The 21,837-nt window shown below is 46.0% G+C and overlaps 1 protein-coding gene across 3 annotated transcripts in view; it reads left to right on the top strand.

Moving 5' to 3' along the window:
- GRIA3 (glutamate ionotropic receptor AMPA type subunit 3) overlaps positions 1 to 21,837 on the top strand; it is a 214,972-nt gene that overhangs the window by 37,313 nt on the left and 155,822 nt on the right. The gene's annotated exons all lie outside the window — the stretch shown is intronic.

The following is a 21,837-nucleotide window of genomic DNA, read 5'->3' as shown; positions in this document are numbered from 1 at the left end:
TCCGGGACACAAGGAACTCAGAATGGCAACCAACAGCAGCTTCTCGCCGTTCAACCCAGCATCTGGAGACTGGGAAGCGTACGCCTCTCGTTTCACCTTCCTCCTAGAAGCCAAAGGGGTCACCGATGAAGAAGACGCCAAGAAGAGGGCAATATTCTTCAGCGTCTGCGGAGAGGAGACGTTTGAAATCGCCCGGGCTCTCCTTGCGCCTGAAGACGTCGCTACAGTTCCATACAAAACAATAATGGAACAGCTGAAGGGGCACTTTTCACCACAGCCCTCAGTGGTGGCTCGTCGAAATGCCTTCTATGCAAAGCGGCAAGCCCCTGGGGAAACCATAACTGGGTTTGTGACCTCTCTCCGCCAAGCCGCCCGGTTCTGCAACTTCTCAGAGCTGGAGAACATGCTTCGTGACCGCCTCGTCGGTGGCCTGAGGGATGAGAAGCTGCAACGACGCCTCTACGCTAAGAAGAACCTAACGTTCCAGGTCGCTCTGGAGGAGGCCCTGGCAACGGAAGCTGCTGAGAAGTCGACGCAAGAGGCACGGCCGAGCCAGCCGTCCCAACCGAGGGTCCACCACGAAGACCTCACCGACGACTCAGGATCCAACAGGGAGGAGGTGCACCGAGTACAGCAGCGCACTCAAGCAGCCCACATACCACAGCTGCCTCGACGAGAAGGAGGGAACTGCGCAAGCTGTGGAGAAAGTCACGAGAGGAGGACCTGCCGTTTCCGCAACGCAGAGTGCAGGCAGTGCAGAAAATCGGGACACATTGCCCGGGTGTGTCGGGCTCGGCCCACCCGACGCCAGGCATCAGATGACCAATCCAAGAGCCCCAGGTCCCGGGGCCCAACGCACCAAGGCAACTCAACGGAGCTCACGGACTTCCAGGTATACCAGTTGCCCCACCCCAACGTAGAGAAAATTTATGTAGAGGTACAGATAGAGGGGGCCCCATGCCGCATGGAGCTTGACACGGGTTCAAATCTATCCATAATCTCGGCAAGGACCTTAAGGAAACTGTGTCCTACTGGGGGTCCCAAACTCAGGCCGGCCCCATTCACCCTCCGGGACTTCCAGAAACGTAAGGTCCCCACAATGGGGGTGGGGACCTTCAGGGTGCAATACCGAGGGCGGACGCGGCAACTGGACTTGCTTGTGGTCAAGGGCCCCTACATTAGCTTACTGGGATTGGCATGGTTTGGACCACTGGGGCTAGCCGTCACCGGGGTGAACAACACGAGCTTACAAGTGGACGTGGACGCCATATGCAAGGAATTTCCGGGGGTTTTTGATGGGAAATTGGGACAGTATACGGGCCCCCCCATTGCTCTACAGCTTGACCCCGCAGTACGACCAGTCAGGCTCAAGGCCCGCCGGGTCCCGTTCGCCCTGAAACCCCGTATAGACGAGGAATTGGACCGGCTCGTGGAGCAAGGAGTGCTGGAGCCGGTGCCTAATGCCCCCTGGGAAACCCCAATCGTCACACCCGTCAAGCCTAATGGTTCGGTCCGCATCTGCGCAGACTACAAATGTACCATAAACAAGGCCCTCACGGCCCATGCATACCCAGTGCCAGTGGTCAGCCATGTCCTTGCCACCCTGGCTGGGTCGAAAATTTTTGGCAAGCTGGACTTGGCCCAAGCATATCAACAGCTGCCAGTAGATGAGGCCACAGCAGAGGCACAGACGATTGTGACGCACAGAGGAGCGTTCAGGGTAAAGCGGCTGCAATTCGGTGTCAGTGTGGCACCAGGCATATTCCAGAACCTAATGGACTCTCTCCTTAAAGGAATTCCTGGCGTCACCCCCTTCTTCGATGATGTGTTGATTGCTGGGCCCACACCAGAGGAGTTTGAGGACCGCCTCCGCACCGTTCTGCACCGTTTCCAGACGGCGGGTCTCAAGGTGAAGCGGGAAAAATGTCTACTAGGAGTGCCTCAGGTGGACTTTCTGGGATTTATGGTGGACGCAGAAGGGGTCCACCCGACTGGGGACAAGGTACGGGCCATTTGTGATGCCCCAGCGCCCAAGAACAAGACTGAACTTCAGGCCTTCTTGGGACTATTGAACTTTTACCATTCCTTCCTTCCCCACAAAGCGGCGGTAGCAGAGCCCCTACACAGACTTCTGGACAAGCGGGCCCCTTGGGTGTGGGGCCAGCGCCAGGAGGCTGCATTCCAGGCAGTCAAGGACTTGCTTGTCTCAAACTCGGTCTTGGCACACTTCGACGAGAGGCTGCCGGTGGTGCTAGCATGCGACGCCTCACCCTATGGCATTGGCGCTGTCCTGGGACACCAACTCCCGGATGGAAGAGAGGTACCAGTAGCATACTTTTCCCAGACACTCAGCGCAACCGAACGGAACTACTCACAAATAGACAAGGAGGGGCTGGCAATTGTGAAGGGAGTAAAAAAATTCCATGATTTCTTGTACGGGCGGCCCTTCACCGTGGTGACTGACCACAAGCCGTTGCTTGGCTTGTTTGCCCCCGAAAAGCAGACCCCCCAAGTGCTGTCTCCTCGCGTCCTCAGGTGGTCAATTTTCCTTGCCAGCTACCAGTATGCACTGATTCACCGACCTGGGAAGGCGATGGGCCATGCGGACGCCCTCAGCAGGCTACCACTACCGGAAACAGGCCCCGACCCAGCACCTGCACAAGAGGTTATGAGCCTGGAGCTGCTTCCCGACCGCCCCATTCAGGCACAAGAAGTTGCACACCATTCCAAGAAAGACAGGGTCATCTCCCGGGTCCTGGACTGGGTGTGGAGGGGATGGCCCAGCAACAGCCCTGGGCCAGAATTCGCTGGCTACACAACCCGCAAACATGAACTGTCGGCCCACAAGGGGTGCCTGTTATGGGGAAGCAGGGTCGTTGTTCCCCAGCCCCTCCGCAAAAGGGTCCTCACAGCCCTACACGAGACACACCCAGGGGTAGTAAGAATGAAGGCCCTGGCCAGGAGTTATGTGTGGTGGCCGGGGATCGACGGAGAGATAGAGGCCTGGGTCAAACACTGCCAGGCCTGCCAAGAATCCCGCCCAGATCCCCCAAGGGCCCCAGTCCAGTCCTGGGAGTCCGCCCGAGCACCATGGTCACGCCTGCATGTGGACTTCGCTGGCCCCTTTCAGGGGAAAACATTCTTCATAGTGGTGGACTCCTACACCAAATGGCTGGAAGTCGCACTGGTACCGTCCACTTCTACATCCGCAGCCATCCGTGTACTACGCAAGCTGTTTGCAACCCATGGGCTCCCTGACACTCTCGTCTCAGACAACGGGACTGCATTCACGTCAGGAGAATTCCAAACCTTCACAGCGCAGAACGCCATCCGCCACATCCGTTCGGCGCCATTCCACCCTGCCACCAATGGCCAAGCAGAACGCATGGTGCGGACCACCAAGGACACCCTTCGCCGCATGACGCAAGGGGATTGGGAGTACCGCCTTGCCACATTCCTCCTAGCACAGCACAGCACCCCCAGCTCAACGACTGGCCGGAGCCCCGCTGAACTACTAATGGGTCGGCGCCTTGCAATCAGATTGGACCGCCTTCACCCCGATAGAGCTCAGGATGAGGTAGTGGTGGGGGAAGGCAGGAACCCCCGGACCTTCGTGGCCCAGGACCCAGTGTACGCAAAGAATTTTGGGGCAGGCCCAGCATGGGTACCCGCCACAGTCACCAGGGTCACTGGCCCCGTGTCATACGAGGTGCTAACGGATGGGGGGCAATGCTGGCGCCGCCACTGCGACCAGATACGGCGACGATTCCCAGGAGAAAACCAGGAGGAGGAAAGGTCAGAGGAGTCCCAAGGGAACAGAGCGGCAGTGAGGCCCATAGAGCAGGAGGGGCCAGCAGGAGAGGCAGAATCAGTAAATACAGAGAGGACCCGTGAGGCCGAAAGGACACCGGAACCAGAACCACGACTGAGCGAGCCGGTTGCGCCAGACCAAACAGGCCCATCACAGCCAGCATCCTTGGAACACGAGCCAGAACCTGAACCCCGGACCAGGGAACACCACAGGCCGCAACGCACACGTAGGCCGCCGGCGTACCTCGAGGACTATGAATGTGACCTCCCGGGCAGGACTGGAACTTAGAGGGGAGGGGTGTTATGTACTGAGTTGAATAGGATCGAAACTGCAGCAGTCTGATTGGTCCTAGAACAATAGGATCCAAATCACAGCAGTCTGATTGGTCCTAGAACAATAGGATTCAGAATGCATCAGTCTGATTGGTCCTAGAACAATGCAGCAGTCTGATTGGTTGGCAGGAACCACCCAATCATGCTCCAGATATAAGTGAATCCACAACCTGATTGGCTTACAGTAGAATTCCAGAATTAGCCAATCATGTGCAGCCCATTGTGTAAATAATGTATATAAGCAGATACTTTGAGGGGACTTTCATTCATTCCTCCTCACCACTATGAGCTGAATAAAGAGCATGAAATCACTTTGCGACTCTGAGTATATTTCACATCCTATGATGTCAGGTGTCAGAATTCAAAAGAATTGGGAGTATACTCAACGCACTCCCGATTCCTCCTTTGCTGCCCTGGACTGAATTCAGGCTACAGCTGACAATATTCCTGCTGAAAGGAGGTCTTGCTTTCAGCAAATTCAGCTCTAATTGCAAACCTTGGCTCCACCCTTTCTGGGAGCTCTGATCAGGAACTCCCAAGAGGAGGTGATGCAAGTGGGTTTTGCAATTGGTGCTGAATTTAAATCAATCCTAATCCTTGCACCATGTGTTCCCCTCCTGTGCCCTAGATCCTGAAACCCACTTGGAAGCAAAAGGCCCAGAAAACTCTTTCCAGTTGATCTTTCCAGAAGTTCCCCAAGGGTGTTGCCACACCATGCTAGCTCTGTCCTTCCATCCTGTAACTCAAGTTGGTGTACTTAGATTTTTCCCAATGCCCTGTGAAGTACCATAGGGTGATAGAGAATGACTGAATGAACAGAGATATGAACTGTAGTCAGAGACCAACTATCTACTGACTACATTATAGTTGCTTGCATACCTCTCTGATCACAGTAGCAATTTGGGTTCAGTGAGGCAGAGAGAGGGGGGGAGGGAGGGAGGGAGGGAGGGAGGGAGGGAGAGAGAGAGAGAGAGACTTTCCTAAGGCCAACCAATGAACATCTTGTCTGAACTGGGATATGAATCCTGTTCTGCGCATGTGCACCCAAGCCATCAGATTTTGACCTCTGCCTCTTCTGAAAATGCAAAATGCATTTTTGAAAGCAGCAATGACTCCTTCTCTGTGCAATCAAATACTCATTGTTCAGTTTCCCTCCCTGTTTCTGGTGTGCGCATTACTCAGCAGTGCACCAGACATCTCTTTTGTTATGTGTCAATTAACTGAGCTCGATAAATACTGATTATGCATAATTTACATTGAGAAATCTTTTTCTTTTCCTGTGAATGTGTTTGGTTTTGGGTTTTTTGGTTTTGAATTGTCCTGTGTTATTATGTTGAAGAAGAAGAAGGGCCCTTTTGAGGGCTAAAATTGACGCAGCATCTGGATCATCCCCCCTGCACCTTTGGAAAGACTCATGGGTCAATTCCCACAAAAGACTGAACCTTTGTCCTCCACTAGGGATAGACATGCAATCACAAATATTGCTTCTTGTGTCTTTTTTCCCTCCCCCCCCCCCTTTTTTTTTTTTTTTTTTTTTTTGCTTTCTGGTCTTTTCTGGACTAAATGTGTAAGGGGTTATTTTTGATATACATTGTTAGAGCCTGCAGATTTGACAGATTTCTTCTGATTCTAGTGCAGAGCTGGGGAACCCGTTGCCCTCTTGATGTTGCTGGACTACAGGTCCCTTCACCCTTGATTGTTAGTCATGCTGGCTGTGGGCGATGGGAGCTGAGAGTCCAAGGTTACATCAAACACCATACATTTAATTTATACCACAGTTATTGTTTTCCCTCAAAGAATCCTGAGGACTGTAGTTTAGCCCTTCACAGAACTATAATTCTCAGCATCCATAACATCCCAGGATTCTTTGGGGACCCAACAGCATCAGAAAAAGCCACAGGTTTTCTCCTCCCGCCCTGCTATCATAGATGCTTAGTGTGGAAGAACAATATTACAAAATTATTATTGTTGGCAGTATCTGTTGGAAAACTAACCAGGGATTGTAAGAGCTGGTCAGCTGACCAACAGAAATTAATTGCCCTAAGTTAACCATGCCAGTTGATTTCAGTGGGTCTACTCTGGGTAGGACTAGCTTTGACTACGACTCCTAGATTACTGGCCCTTCTCCTTGTTCAATGACTTCATGATGAAATAACGCACTTCTTTTCTTTCATAAAGAGGTCTTAATTTCTGTTCATCAGCAAAGAAGACATTAAGCAAGGTTGTATTTCATAAACTAGAGCCCAACAGCTGCTTCGGAGCTGTGAAGTTAAATGATAGCTCCTTCTGGAAATGGCCCCTTGCAATAGATATTCCAGAATTGATCCATGAATGCGACACACAGCATTCTTCTAAGTATTCTTTTAATGGATATAAGCCTACAGTTGTATATTAGTCTAGCAGGTGCCTTGCACTGCCAATTGATTTTATTTTCTTTCTCATTTTTTCCTTCCCTTATGCTATAAAATTCTTGTTTAACTGTTTGCTTATTATTTAAAGTATTGATCCAGCATATGGTGTACAATGCAGTTGGGGCAACAACAAAAATAATAATACATCCAAGAGGGAGGGAAACAAGCAATAGGCAGCATTTGACCTGTCAGAAATTTTGTCTGGTCTAGTGGAAGAAAACTAGGAGAATTTCAGATCCTCCCCCCCCCCTTTTTTCCATTTGAGAAAAACAAACAAACGAATGAATAGTATAAAACCCTTATAACACTTTTTTCTGAGATAATTTCTGTGACTTCCCTTTTACACACTCATACCCACACACACACCCAGAAAAAGAAAGCTGCTTTGTACAACTGTCCCTGAGGCCTTTTCTGCAGTATACATTTAAAACAGTTAAATGTTTCCCAGCTCTACTTGAAGATATTGGGGATTGAACCTTGGACCCTCTGCATGCAAGGCAGATGCTCTGCCATTGGGCTATGGCCCTTCCCCCAAACCCACCACACTATTCACCCAATGGTGACCAGATACTGAAATCTGCTGCTGCCAGGCTCCAGTTTTGGTTGACACTCATCTTCAACATATTGAGCTAGCTTTGTGTGTTGGGGAAGACATTAATCTGCATACTGTTCTCTCTCCTTAAAAAACAAAACAAAATTAAAAAAAACACACCAATTGCCTGGTTGTCCTCCTTTTTAAGACCTTGGGACTTAATGAAACCTGCTTCCTGGCTTGACAGCAAGGAAGTTTTACTTGAACGGAATGGAAAATTAGGTGTAGCTGTGTAACCCCTGGCTCCAGCATTTTGCCACAATCTGGCCTAGCTGCAACAGAGCTATTAAAACCCTAACCAGCTTGCCTGCTTACCTAAAACTTGGCCAAGTTCCTAATTGCTAGCCCTTCTAATTACCCGGCAAAATAATAAGGATAATTCTGAGTGGTTAGCATTTAAGCATAAATTCCTGAGATAAAATCTTTAGTTCATGTTGCGACATCCCACAAAAAACTACTATTAATAGCATGGTGGGTTCTTGTATCTTCTGTTGCTTTTTAATGCACCCTGATCCTTAAACCTCAATTTTAGATTTTGGCAAAGCTCCCACAGGCAGTGGAGGCCAGTTTATTAGGTTGTAGCTCAAGGTCCAGGTTCAAGCCCCCACCATCTCCAGGTAGGGCTGGGAATGTCCCTCCTCTGAAATTCTGGAGAGACACTGCCCATCACTGTAGACAACACTGAGCTAGATGGAGCAATGGTCTGATTCAGGATAAGACAGCAACCTCACCTGCTCTGCTTTTTTACTTACAGACAGTCAAGAGGGTCACATTGCCTGTTAGCTTCCTCTTTCTCAGTCTGTGTCAGCCTTGTAAAACTCACCATGGAGAAGGATGGAGACAAATGTAGAATGAGTTGCCCCTACCTGTCATGGCTTCTGGCACCACCTACTGGTGGCGTCTTTGCCTTTCACCCAATGGGCACTAGCCGCTGCTAGACACAAATTGCCCTCATATCCAGTGAAGACAATTTGTTAAATATTCCTTTGACAAGGAATGTCCTGCTGAAATGCTGAACTCTGCATGGTTGTTTTTTTAAAGAATAGAATAAGTAATGTGGGCTGTTGGTTTTGTTTTGTTTTTTGAAAAAACCAAAGAGAATAGGTTTGTGAGCTCAAGGCAAAAATGATGCTTCCCTTATTTTTATATTAAATCTGACAGTAAGCTAGAGCAAAGGTGATATTCTGCATGTTTTCACATATTGAAAATAACACTCTGCAAATAGAAAACTTAGCATGTTAAGGAAAGGATTCTCTCTCCCACCCCACCCCCCTCAGCACGTCCATTTTCCATTTACGCATTAATATGGGGAAATAATCAGACATATGGTAGGTACCTCACCTTGGTCTGGGCTATAAACTTGACAATGCTGTGCATGTCTACTCAGAAGTAAGCCCCTTTGTGTTCAGTGGACTTGCTTTCACATAAATGTATTGGTGCTTCCAATAAATAAATAAATAAATAAATAAATAAATAAATAAATAAAGGTAAAGGTAAAGGTACCCCTGCCCGTACAGGCCAGTCTTGACAGACTCTAGGGTTGTGCGCCCATCTCACTCAAGAGGCCGGGGGCCAGCGCTGTCCGGAGACACTTCCAGGTCACGTGGCCAGCGTGACATCGCTGCTCTGGCGAGCCAGAGCCGCACACGGAAACACCGTTTACCTTCCCGCTAGTAAGCAGTCCCTATTTATCTACTTGCACCCGAAAGTGCTTTCGAACTTTTAGGTTGGCAGGCGCTGGGACCGAACAATGGGAGCGCACCCCGCTGTGGGGATTCGAACCGCCGACCTTTTGATCGGCAAGCCCTAGGCGCTGAGGCTTTTACCCACAGCGCCACCCGCGTCCCCAGGTTTAGTTTAAGAACACAATAAAAAAATCTATTGTTCTCACCATGGCTAACCTGATGCTGATGAGAAGCAAACAAGTAGGATGTGAGTGCAAGAACACTCTCCCCACTTGTGATTCTCGCAACTGGAGGTAAAACATGGCTATTGCAGCTAATAGCCTCCTTGAACAGGTAATTGCAAATAAGTCATTGAGATATTGCAGGTACATTGTTGACCACAGAGGTTTGTTTGTTTGTGTACTTACATTCTCCAGAGGAAAGATAAATCCAGACTAAACAGAGAAAGCAATATGGGCAGGCATTCTGATTCCAATGAATCAAACAAAAACAAAAACAACTATCACCAAAAAAGCTTCCCCAATAAACACTTGCCTGGCAGTGTCCTATAGAAGATTGCTGCTTCCATGCTCATTTTTCAATTGCTATGAAGGCAGTGGTCCTATCCCCACATATATGGGAGTAAGCCCCATTGTTGTTGTTTGTGAAACTTGATTGAGCACAGTGATACTTATCTCTGACTAAACATGCAAGGAAATGCTCTGCATTGATGTATGTGTGATGTGCAAAGGTGTGGGCCAGAGTATTAAAAATCCAGGCATGACTCTACAGACAATTAAAATATAGTGAGGAGTTCTGCCTGTGACCTGTCTTGAACTGGCAGGGAATCGCTTGTTGTCATGGTATGAGTTCAAGAAAATGCAGCTTCTCACTTTCAGAATGACCAACCAATTAGCAAAGAGTGACCAAAGAGTCCTTTTCTATCCCAGCTGGTCATTAGAACAACTTGAAACTAACAGTTTGAACCTGAGTTTGCTTATTTCCTCCCTTACCTCCCACCCAAAGCATCTCCCTTTTGTGTCATGTATTTTTGAAATTGTAAGTGCTCTCTCACACACACACCCTCTCACTCTCTCTCTTTAGTGATTTGGGATCTGCTCTGGGAACGCTTCCTCTCTGAAGTGTGGGATAATTTATTGTTTTAATGAATACCTTTTCTGTTTCCAACCTCTATTTCATGAATGTCTAGCCATGTTGTTGTTGGTTCATCTATGCAGCTTTTAATTTCCAGAAGGAGAGATGCCGAAATGATCTGCCTGGAAACTTTATCAGAAAAACAACAACACACCACTCTCTTCCAATCTCTCATATCTGTGACTTTATACTTACTTGGGTCCATCTAGGTCAGTGGTAGGCAACCTAAGGCCTGTGGACTGGATCACCTTCTCAATCCAACCCACGGACAGTCCGGGAATCAGCATGTTTTTACATGAGTAGAATGTGTCCTTTTATTTAAAATGCATCTCTGGGTTATTTGTGGGGCCTGCCTGGTGTTTTTACATGAGTAGAATGTGTGCTTTTATTTAAAATACATCTCTGGGTTATTTGTGGGGCATAGGAATTCATTCATTTTAATTCCCCCCCCCCCCCCAAATATAGTCCTGCCCCCCACATGGTCTGAGAGACGGTGGACCAGCCCACGGCTGAAAAAGGTTGCTGACCCCTGATCTAGGTCAATATGGTCTGCACTTTTTAGCAGCAGCTCTCCAGGGTCTTGGGGGATGTCTCCAGCCCTACTAGGAGATGCTTGGGTTTGAACCCGGGACCTGCAAGCCAGACTAGTGTTCTAGCACTGAGCCAAAGCCCTTTGAAGCTGTTGAAGCCTTATCTTTTCTGTTCTCTATGTGTTTCAGGATTAAGATCTGACAACGGGCTGAAGCTTCTGAGCCCTAGCCTAAATTAAGACCTGCAGTACTTTCTGCTCAAGCAGAAGGAGCTGTCCAAGGTGCTAGAGGTCTTTTTTTTAAAAAAAATAAAAAATCTTTAGCTGGAGATGCCAAATGCTGAACAGGGAGCTTCTATATGCAAAGCATGCACTCTACCCCTGAGCAATGTCCCTTGACCATCAATTATCAGGCTGCATTCAAGCTAAAACAATGGACAAGCTATCAGGCCTTAAGGAATGTTATTAAATGGCTGTAGCGTTTATATAGTAACTCCAACACTGCCTGTTCAGAGGTTATTTTAAAATGCTGCAACCTTTCCATTTTGAAGATCTATTAATCTATTGATACTACAGTTAATTATATGATTATATAATTAATTATATAATTAATTATAGTTAAAGTATTTCCCTGATTTTAAGGGGGGGGGTGCCCCAAGTACCTGGAATATCCTAAGTCAGTGGATCCCATCAAAAAAATTCCCTATGAAATGCTTGAAAATTGCTGAGCTGTGTTCACAAAGCACTTAATGATTTTGCTCCCTGATGTTTCAGAATTGCAGTGGTCTTTTTTAGCTCTCTCTCCCCCCCCCCCCTTTCTTACTGCTTCCTCCATTCCCATGTATTGAATCTCCACTCCTTTCAAGTGTCTTGACAGCCTCTTTTAGCAGCTTGGGACTTTTGTCCTCTGAGGATGAGAAGGCAGAGCCTCTTCTCACCCTCCACTACCTCCATAGACCACCTGAAGCTCACTGGTGGTCTATAGACCCACACTTTGGGAACCCCTGACTTAAGTGAGCAAAATGAAGATACTGCTTTTAAAATGAGTGAGGTATCCCTGAGTTATTTAAACCAGAGAGGATCTAGCAGAGGAAGGGAGTTTGGAAGGCTTTTGTTCAAATCTGGCAGGTTGCAGACTAAAGTGCCAATTTCATGCTTGAGTTTCTCTCCCCCCCCCCGCCCCAAAATTAAAAAAAACAACCCTTCTGCATAATGTTTAGCTTCCTAGGCAATCTGCTCAAATAAAGGCTGCATCATGGCTCAACGTCTACACAAATTTTGGCTTTGTGAACTGAGCTCAGAAATGAGGCAGCAAACAAATACTGGGTCGCAAATGTAAGCACATCTCTTTTTGTCCTGCACTTTATTGAAAATAGCTCTTGCTATTCTGTCGCAATGCCCACCCCCCGAGGCAGCTTAGAATGAGGATTTCAAAAGCATCTCCCCCTCCAAAGAACCCAGACAAGCATATAGTACAAATGGAACAGCAATGTGTGGAGTCTTCTCAATTATGCAGCTATTAGTATTACAGGGAGGGGGAACCTGATGCCTTGTTGGACTTCAGCTCCCATCATCCTTGACCATTGGCCATGCTGGCTAGGGGTGCTGGGAGTTGGAGTCCCGCAACATCTGGTGGGCTGTAGGTTTCCCACCCATGTCATTTTGCCGCCTCCTGTCTCACATAATGCCATTTCTAGGAATGGTGGCGTTGCCAACATTCTGAAAAAAAGTCTTCCCTGAATCCACATTTGATGCTCCATTGCTCTGCCACCCTTTTCTTAACCTTTCAGTTTTGAATAAGAAGGATGCTCGTAAAATGCCCCCCTCCTAGAGAAGAAAACAAGAACAAAAACAGAACTGCAGCAGCAGCATACTCTTGCACCCAACAGAGGATAGTCCATTAGGGTGAATGGGGCACTGACCAACCATACTCAACTTGTTCTCAACCATCTCCCTGCTTTCTTTCTGACAAGTTCAAGGACTGTCAGCTTTCCACCTCCTTAGTTTCAGTGTCGTCGCTACAGAACTCATAAGGGAGGAGGATGGAGATGAAAAATTAGTCAGCTCAGCCTGCCAATGGCTCTGCGTCCACCACTACATCCACCACTGTTTCCATCTAATGTCCAAAGAGCAAATGGTGGCAGCAAGTGAATCTCTCTCTCTCTCTCTCTCTCTCTCTCTCTCTCTCTCTCTGGTATTCCACAGATAATGTTCTATGTCTGGTCATCACATACCTAAGCTCTTCAGGCTCTTGCACACTGGTAGAACACATAGCTTGCCATGGGGCATGATGCAGTCATAATTGCTGATCACTTACTTTAGGTCAGTGAGATTCATTCCTGCATAAATGTATACAGGAGTGGAGTCTTGCTGTGTCTTCCATGTTGAGGTGTAGACTGTAAGTCCTGCACGACAGGGAGCTGCTATCTTTTGTTGCTTTATTTTAATAGCACAATAAATGTATTGGTGGTGGTGGTTGAGTAAATGCACTGTCATACTTATCATAATTATTTATTATTAGCATGTTAACAACCGCTTTGGCCACACCTTCATGACCTTTTTGCCCTGCTGCCACATAGCCACTACCCCTTTAGATCCAAAGATCACTGCTTTGCATTCAGAAGGTGCTAGGTTCAATCCCTGGTTTCTGAGGTTAAAAGGAGCAGATAATGATAGGTTTAGTGCTCCTTGAGGGTTCTGCATTGCGGTGTAGAATTCAGTTCCATCTACTTTGCAAGTCCATTTCTGCAAATGGCTAACCACAGCATAGAAACAGGGGGCAGTAAAATCTCCATGTTAGATAACCAGCATGCAGATCATTAGAGAGTCGCTCTGTGTTTTGCTTCATGCAAGTGGAACTAAAGCATGCAAAATCGATGGGATCTGTAGGTGCACTAGGGTTAAACAGTGGGATCAAATGCTGCCATGGTTATCCTACCCTAAAAATAGCCTTGTAAATGTGATGTCTTCAGTTTGTGCTGGGATGTTTTTAGAATTCCACCAGATTCAGACAAAGAGACAAGCCCACAAAGCCCATTGTTATAGTGCAGTTCTCCAACCAGGCAATTTGAACCCCAAAAATGCCTATACTAGGGTAAAGCATGCATAAAAATGCAAATATTTGCAAAAATAGCATACAAAAATGAATTAGGGAAACCTGCTTTGCAAAAAAAAGAGTATATTAGGCAAAAGTGTTGCAAAAATGTATATATTAGGAGAAATTCATACTGACATGCTGATAAATTTTCATAAGGATTTCAGAAACTGATGTTAAAATATGAAAACCTAAACTTAAAACTTGAGAAGCTGAGTGAAGTCAAAATTGACAAATTCACACATTCCTAGGCTCAGACTACCTGGACCTATTCCTACGTCTTCCCATGTCATCCTTAGCAAATATTCCTATCTGTTCCAGTACAAGCAACTGCAGCACAGAGGAGAGAGATCTTCTGTGCATTCTAAATAATGTACTGTCCTTCACTGCGCTGTCAAAAGGACAATCCACTCTGCTGAGAAATTCCCTGTACTGGAAAGACTAAAATAAAATAAAAATGATTAGTGTCCTTAAAAAAAATAATCCTCTGAAATAAATATTGCAGTGTTAAGTGAATAAAAATGGAAAGCATTTCTAAGGAGCAATAATTATTAAGGAGATGAGCCTGTTGAGGCCAGAATTTATTTAAAGAATATTTTATTGCTGTTTGCTCCATCACGACTTACCAAAACTGCTTATTTAATAACCTGTTTATGAGCTTCCCGTTCTGACCACATGTCAAATGGAGATGAAAAATGCATTGATGCTGTTGGGCAGTGGGGAGAGGGGAGAGGGGAGGGAGGGTTTTACCTGAATTACATGGAAGCAGTAGGGAAGGGCAGCAGACAGAGAGTTGTTCTGCATTTTTCTTCATGCAAACAGCACTAAAGCATATGTAGAATTGATGGGAATTTTGTGTACAGTGCAGGTAAAGGGAGAGATCAAATACCACAATGGTTATTCTGCCTTAAGAATAGCCTTGTAAATATGCCGTCTTTAGTACCTGCTGGCTTTTCCCCATGTTCTTCACATTCTAAACTTTAAAGTCCATTTGCTTTTTATTTGCATGCATGCATTCTGATCAGCATCTAAGTAAGCCAGATGTGTTCCCTGCAGCAATCACAGTCTTCTATTTATACAATATATTATAAAACAGCCATCTGAGAGAATCCTCTTCCTTACAGTTTGGTATGTATGCGTGGTAGATGAGGCCCAAATATTGTTGCCAGATCTAAAGAGGTTTGCAGTGCAATCCCATGCAGGTCTACTTAGAGGTAATTCCTGTTGAGTTAAAAGGGACGTATCCCTAGGTAGGTAAGGTTGTCTGGCTAGTTGAAGTTGGCAGTTCCAAACATTTGAAGGCCACCAGATTCAGGAAGGCTATTGTGTAAGATAGCACCTTAAGGAGAGAAAGGAGCCAGGAACAGTGTAGGCAACCCAGGCAGAATGACCATTCACCCACAGTGCCTCCATGATTCAAGCTCAGCTTGCTTTTGCTCAGATCCATGGAGCTACCCAAGAGCTTCTTCCTACTTGGGTCCATTGTTAGAAGCAAGACTTTTACTCTGCTGTGCGCATTCAGAAACACCTCTCGTTGTAGAATTATAAGACCATCAACCATTTCTACAAATAATTTTTGAGTGCTTCAACTGTAAATTCTCAGAACCAAGCCTGGAGTCTTGGGGATACATAGCATGCATTCTTACCATTGAACTATTGCCATTGGGTGACAAAGAGCCATGGGTTGCAATAGTTGCAGATGATAGTGCTTACTCGCCTCCAACACATGAACACTCAAACGTTTTCCCTCACTGTATTTGCCCATCTTTATTTGTTTACAATGTTGAAAAATCCTCTAACAGTTCTCTTCAATCTTGGGGAAGAACCAAATGTAGTATTCTATGTGCTTTTATATTTTCATTTCAGCTACTGAGGGCTGCTCTTAACATTTTGATCTTCATTTAAAGTGTGTTCTTTATTTTTTCAATGTGTCTGGTGGTGATCGACTCTTTATCCAAATGCACCTGGCCTTTTCTTAATACCCACATGCCCTTTTTGCTTTGTACTCATTCACAGTGTGTAACCACTCCAGAATAAAACCTCTTCTTACCAGTTTTATATTTTTGCATCTGTGTTTCACAAGGATGAGAAAAGATGTGTTTTAGTTTCTCTTTCCTAAGGTATTATTTTGATCCTATGTCAATGAGCTATTGTGGATAATATTTGTTCCCTTCTAAAATTATTTTAGCAGACTTCAGAGATTCTAAATATTATGATTTGTGGAAATAATGAATGCTCTGGGATCTGGTACTTGGGAATGCAGCATCGTATATTTACTGCAAAGGTTGTAGTCTCTATCCCTTGCAATTATTCCTCCATGAATCTTGGGCAGTTAAATATATCAAAGTCAAAACCTTTATTGCATTAGCAAACTGCCATAGCAAAATAAGACAATACAAAAAAGAAAAAAGACAAACTAGAGACAAGCAACCCAGCAAAATTCAGGTGTTTTGGCTGGCGTAGTGACATTTAAGTTACCCGAAGACAATAATGCAAAGATATAATAGCCAGCGCCCAAAAACTAGTATGCGGGTATATATAAAGCACAAAATGGCCCCAGAACAGACTCAGCATATTAAGTTAAAAGTAATAAAAAGATTAAAACAGGTCCAGGTCTAGGGCACGCTACCCTGTCAGAGTAGCCCTGAGTTTCAGAGCCTGCACTATGAATATTGCCACCCCACGTGAGATTTGGGGATTTGCGTCCACAAGAAGCGATTTCAAACAGTCTTCCTTAGATGTAATGGTGGACGGAATCAAAAGGAGGAGCTTAGATCTTATTGGCTCATAAATAGGGCAGTAGAAAAAGAAATGTATGAAGTCCTCTACTTCATTCATTGTGCATGGACATAGACGCTGGGTAATAGGGGTCTTAGAATAAATCCCCTGCAGAAAGGCCGTGGGTATAGAATGGAAGCGGGCCATAGTAAACGCTCTTCTCAAGTTGGGCTCCGTCAGGTCTATCAAGTAGTTGGCAAGTGATCTTACCACTTTCACTTTAGGGAGCCACATGGAGAGGCGAGCTGAGGTGGACTGTGCCCGGTCCATGGCCTCGTCTCTTGTAAGAATCCAGGCCCGGATTTTATGTTTGTCCCAAGAGGACAGCGAGTCAAGATTTGGGAGAGAGTAGCGTGCAGTAATAGTCACCATGGCCTTGGACCATTTATTGCTTTGGGAACACGTTAAAAAGGCATGCCTGGCTAGTAGGGGACCTGGGGCATTGATTAATTTACAATAAAAGCTAATAATTCTAATGTGGGCTCTCGCAACAATGGAGGGGAGGCCCAGTTCTGTTCTTAACTGTGCTGCAACCGAGCCCTTGGGGAGACCCAGTATCTTCCGTGCAAAAGAATTTTGTAGAATCTCCAGCCGTTGTAGTGTTTTTAAATTCCACCCCCAGATTTCAACCCCATACAATAACATCGGGAGGACTTTGCTGATAAATGCTTTTCTGATTGGTGGAACCAGCTGGCCGCCTTTTGCATAGTAGAATTTCTCCAAGGCTTTGATGGTTCTGCGGGCAGCCAGGATGGTTGTATTTAGGTGAGCTGACCAGCTAAGCCCATGCTGAAAAATGATACCCAAATACTTGAATGCTGAACAATGTTCAATAGAATGGCCCTCAAAATTCCAGAGTGACTTCCGAGTTTTCATGCCAAAAGTAAGAATTTTGGTTTTGGCGAAATTAATTTTAAGGGAGTTGGTATCACAATATGTCATGAGCCCTCTGAGCATGTTGTTTAAGCCCAGCTTGGTTAATGACAGTATCACCATGTCGTCCGCATAGAGTAATATGGGGATCTTGAGCTGTTGTAAGGAGGGGGCAGATTGATTTAGGGCCTTCATAGTTGTGACGATGTCATTGATATAGAAATTGAATAGAAAAGGGGCCAAGAGGCAGCCCTGTTTGACCCCTTTATTCAGAGGGAAAGAATCAGAAAGAGCTCCCAGAGGGCCGAATTTTACTCTGGCCGATATGTCATTATGAATTTCCATAAGAAGGAGGAGGAGTCTCTTATCTATGCTGGTATGACTAAGCTTCTGCCATAGCCTATCTCTGGGAATGGAGTCAAAGGCGGAGGTCAGGTCCACAAAAGCCGCATGTAGTTTGCAGTTGAACCTGTTTAGGTATTTATCAATCAGGGTAAGTAGAACAAGACATTGGCCAGATGTGCTGTGACCTTTGCGGAAGCCAGCCTGTTCCGGATGGAATAGCTTTGTTTCTTCTGCCCACTCAATTAATTTCTCTAGCAAGAATCTAGAGTAAACCTTGTATGATATGTCCAACAGGCTGATAGGTCGGTAGTTGCGCGGATCTTGTGGGTCCCCCTTTTTATGTATTGGGATAACTATGCTCTGTTTCCAGTTAGGTGGAATCTTAAGAGTAGCATTAATGGTGGTAAAGAGAGATGCTAAGATAGGGGCCCACCACGACTGGTTCGATAAGAATACCTCAGGTGGTATCATATCCTCCCCCGGGGATTTATCCCCTGATAGCATGCTAATTAGTTGAGTACATCTCTCTGGGGAGACTGGCTCCCAGGTGGGCAAGGCAGATGCTGGAAGGGTGGTGACTACATTTACGTCAGAATCTGAGGTGGAATACAGCTGAGCAAAGTGAGAGTGCCAGCTGGCTGCTGTGATGTTATTAACAATGAATGAGGGGGGTCTTAGACCTGCATTAATTAAATTCCAAAATTTCTTGTCGTCACGGGTTTTAATGGCCACTGACAGAGCCGACCAGCGTTCTTTCGCAAAGAGCAATTTCTTATGTTGGAGCAGCTTCTTATAGTATGAACGAAATTGGGCTAACTCCCTGATTTTGCTCTGAGTGCTGTCTGCTTTCATGTCTGACTGGAGAAATCTAAGCCTACTTCTGCACTGTTTGCATTCTTGGTCGAACCAGGTTTGATTCTTCCAGGATAGAATCGCACGGGAAGGTTTCGTAAGCGAAGGGAGCAAGTAGACTAGAATTTGCTGGAAAATTGAGAAATGATTCACATTCGTTGTTAACAGCTGAGCTTTCAGGGCTAGGATCTCAGGGGAATTTAGGAGGACTTTTATGTCTTGCTCCAGGTAGATGTCCCACTTCTTGCGTCCGGGGGCCAGGGTCGATGAATCCTGGGGGTGTGGTGAGCTGGGAGGCCCCAGCTGTGTGTGGTGAAAGGAGATGGCAATTGGAAGGTGGTCACTTTCGGTTCTGTTGAACACATTGAAACAGTATGCCTCATCATTAAATGCTGAGGAGGACCAGATGTAATCTATAACACTTGCCCCTCTAGATCCTAGAAAAGTATAGTATCCCCCGGACCAGTCTTTGGGTGTGCCGTGCAAGCTGTGCAGCCCGCAGTTTATAGTGAGCTCCAGCAGTATGATGCCAGCCCTATTAATGGTCTTGTCCTGTGAATTCCACGTAGGAAACCACTCCTCTTCTATGAATAATTGCGACTTATCGGTGAATAAGCTTATATCTGCTCCGATTCTGGCATTGAAGTCCCCCATTATAAGGATCTCTGACTTTGGAAATTCAGCCCCAGATTTATCTAGAATAAATCTTAAATCCTCCCAAAGCTGATTTGAGTGAGAGGAGGAGTAGGTAGATGGATTGTACAAGTTTACACATATGAATTCCCCAAGCGAGCTGTTAGTGATGTGCAAAGTTTGAATGTAATTACTCTCTAACCAAAAGATAGGAGAGATATTAAGCTGAAGCTCCTGCGAAACAAATGTTACCAGGCCTCCACTAGGGCGCCCATACAAGTGTGTTTTGGTCGCAGGAATCACAAAGGCGTCATAGCCCGGTAGGGATGGGGGGGGTGAAGATTCTAAGCACCAGGTCTCTTGTATACCCATAATCTGGAATTTCGCTAAAAACTCTTTCATATCCCCGTCATCCTGTTTGGACGTCCATCCTGCCACATTCCAGGATAGCACATTAAAGCAATTTGAGGAGGGACTATGTGCTAGTCAATTGCTCTGGTTGCTGGTGGGAAGGACATTGCCAGGGGTCTGAGACAGCTCCAGGCGAGGTACTACCGAAGGTATCGAAGGGGTGGTGAGTTGATTGATGTGACCAGCAGGGTCTTCAGTAAAACCTAAGTTGTCTCTTTGCACAGTGGGTTCCTTAACGTTTATATATTGGCTTGAAAAGGTTGCGGATAAATGAGGTTCTACCAAAAGAGGTTGACTGGCAAAGGACGAGGATATAGAGTCATTTGACTGGACCGCACTGAATGAAGACTCCAGGTCAGGCATAGAAGAATAGGACATTGACAGATTACCAGGATGAGGTGTGTTTGGCGCGTTACTCTTTAAGGCGGAGGACGAGGTAGTTGATTGCAGATCTATTAGTAGAGGTGAAGGGGGTCTGCGTTGCGACGGTGTATGAGGAGCTTCCGCCAGGCAGACTGCCAAATCATCCGTTATTGGAGTCCCAGTATTTGGCAGGGGTTTCTGGGGTGTTAGCCCCTTCATGACTGGTTTCCTTTGATTTAATAGGTTGCTATGTCCAGGATTTGAGGAGATTTTCTCTTGAAGTACATGTGTAAGATGCTGCTTGAGTGTATCAAGCCTGTTTATAACTTCCTGCTGTTCTACTAATGGCAACTCGCCATAGGATGAAATAAGGTCCCTCTCCTCTGAGATATCCAGATGGCTGGGCCCGCTTTGGTCATGCTTCTTTGTTGCTGGAGTAGATAAACCAGGAAGCTTGGGCTGAGAGGGAGGGTGAGGTTCCCGGGTGGACAACTTGAGTTTCAAGACTGAGTCGCGCCTGTCTGGCGGGCAGCTACCTTTTTGTACGGTGCTGCGGAAGAGAGGTTTAATCCTGGTGTCATTAAAGACTCTTGTTGGGAAGATGCCCCAGGTGGCCAGAAGCGCTTTACGCCTAACCAGTATGGAGGGAATTTTTGGAGACTGGAAGGAGAGCAATACTTTTTGGAGCCGATGGTGGTAGTTTAAAAGTTTCACTGTACTGAGGTCTATTAGCGGAGGCCAAATCTGAAGGAGTTGCCTCAGATGATCTTTGACATCTCTCGAATTATTCCACCTTGGGGACCTAGGGTCCCTACTGTGTATAGTTAGACATATTTTGTTTGGTTGTAAAATCAGAGATTGAGAGTCCAATTGAGTTTTTAGGAGGTGACCACCAGTACCACTTTCATGTCTAATAAGGGAGGTATACCTCTGTCCCTTTAAATCCCTCGGAGGCAGAGTGTGGTTGAGCTGGAGCTCTAGCAAATGGGCCTCAAGCTTTTGGTGGAGATTATCCACCTGCATGGAGATCCCATTTATGCTCTTAAAGATGCAGCGCAGGGTCCTGGTTATTAATTGGAAATGATCGAGTCCCATGCCATCGCCGAGGGCCAACTCGGGCTCCCCCTTCGAGGTGGCTCTCACCTCTTTGTCATTATCGTTGGCATTATTCGTTGTCTTCGAGTTCACCCCCTCCACTTCTATATCGGCTGCGAGGTCAATTAAAGGATTAAAACGATTGTGAGTTTCAACCATGTAGCTAACTTCCTCATTATTTCTATTACAGTTAAGAAAAAAAGTATCAATCTTGGACTGTTTGGGCCTCGGGGGAGGCATTGCCTCATCCAGGTCCCTTGGCCGCTTGCCATGGCCCATAGTGGAGATTAGAAGCAATATCCACAATAATTGGAAGTATCCTAATACACCTTAGAGAGTATTGTAGGAAGCAGGGGAGTGGAGAGCGAAGAAGAAAGAAAAGTAAAGTTCGTTGCTTACTTACAATTCTCAGTCATTTCGGTTCAATGTCTTAAAGGTCAGACTTAGCAAGAGTTATTTTTGTGAGTATGCTTCTCTCCATTCAAATGCAGTTTGAGTCTTTCTTCCCATATATCTCAAGCCAGTCTTTATTCCAACACATGAACACTCAAACGTTTTCCCTCACTGTATTTGCCCATCTTTATTTGTTTACAATGTTGAAAAATCCTCTAACAGTTCTCTTCAATCTTGGGGAAGAACCAAATGTAGTATTCTATGTGCTTTTATATTTTCATTTCAGCTACTGAGGGCTGCTCTTAACATTTTGATCTTCATTTAAAGTGTGTTCTTTATTTTTTCAATGTGTCTGGTGGTGATCGACTCTTTATCCAAATGCACCTGGCCTTTTCTTAATACCCACATGCCCTTTTTGCTTTGTACTCATTCACAGTGTGTAACCACTCCAGAATAAAACCTCTTCTTACCAGTTTTATATTTTTGCATCTGTGTTTCACAAGGAT

Source organism: Podarcis tiliguerta (assembly GCF_965153285.1).
Source record: "Podarcis tiliguerta genome assembly, chromosome: Z".
NCBI classification, from domain to species: Eukaryota; Metazoa; Chordata; class Lepidosauria; order Squamata; family Lacertidae; genus Podarcis; species Podarcis tiliguerta.
This window is presented reverse-complemented; position numbering and strand designations above follow the sequence as displayed.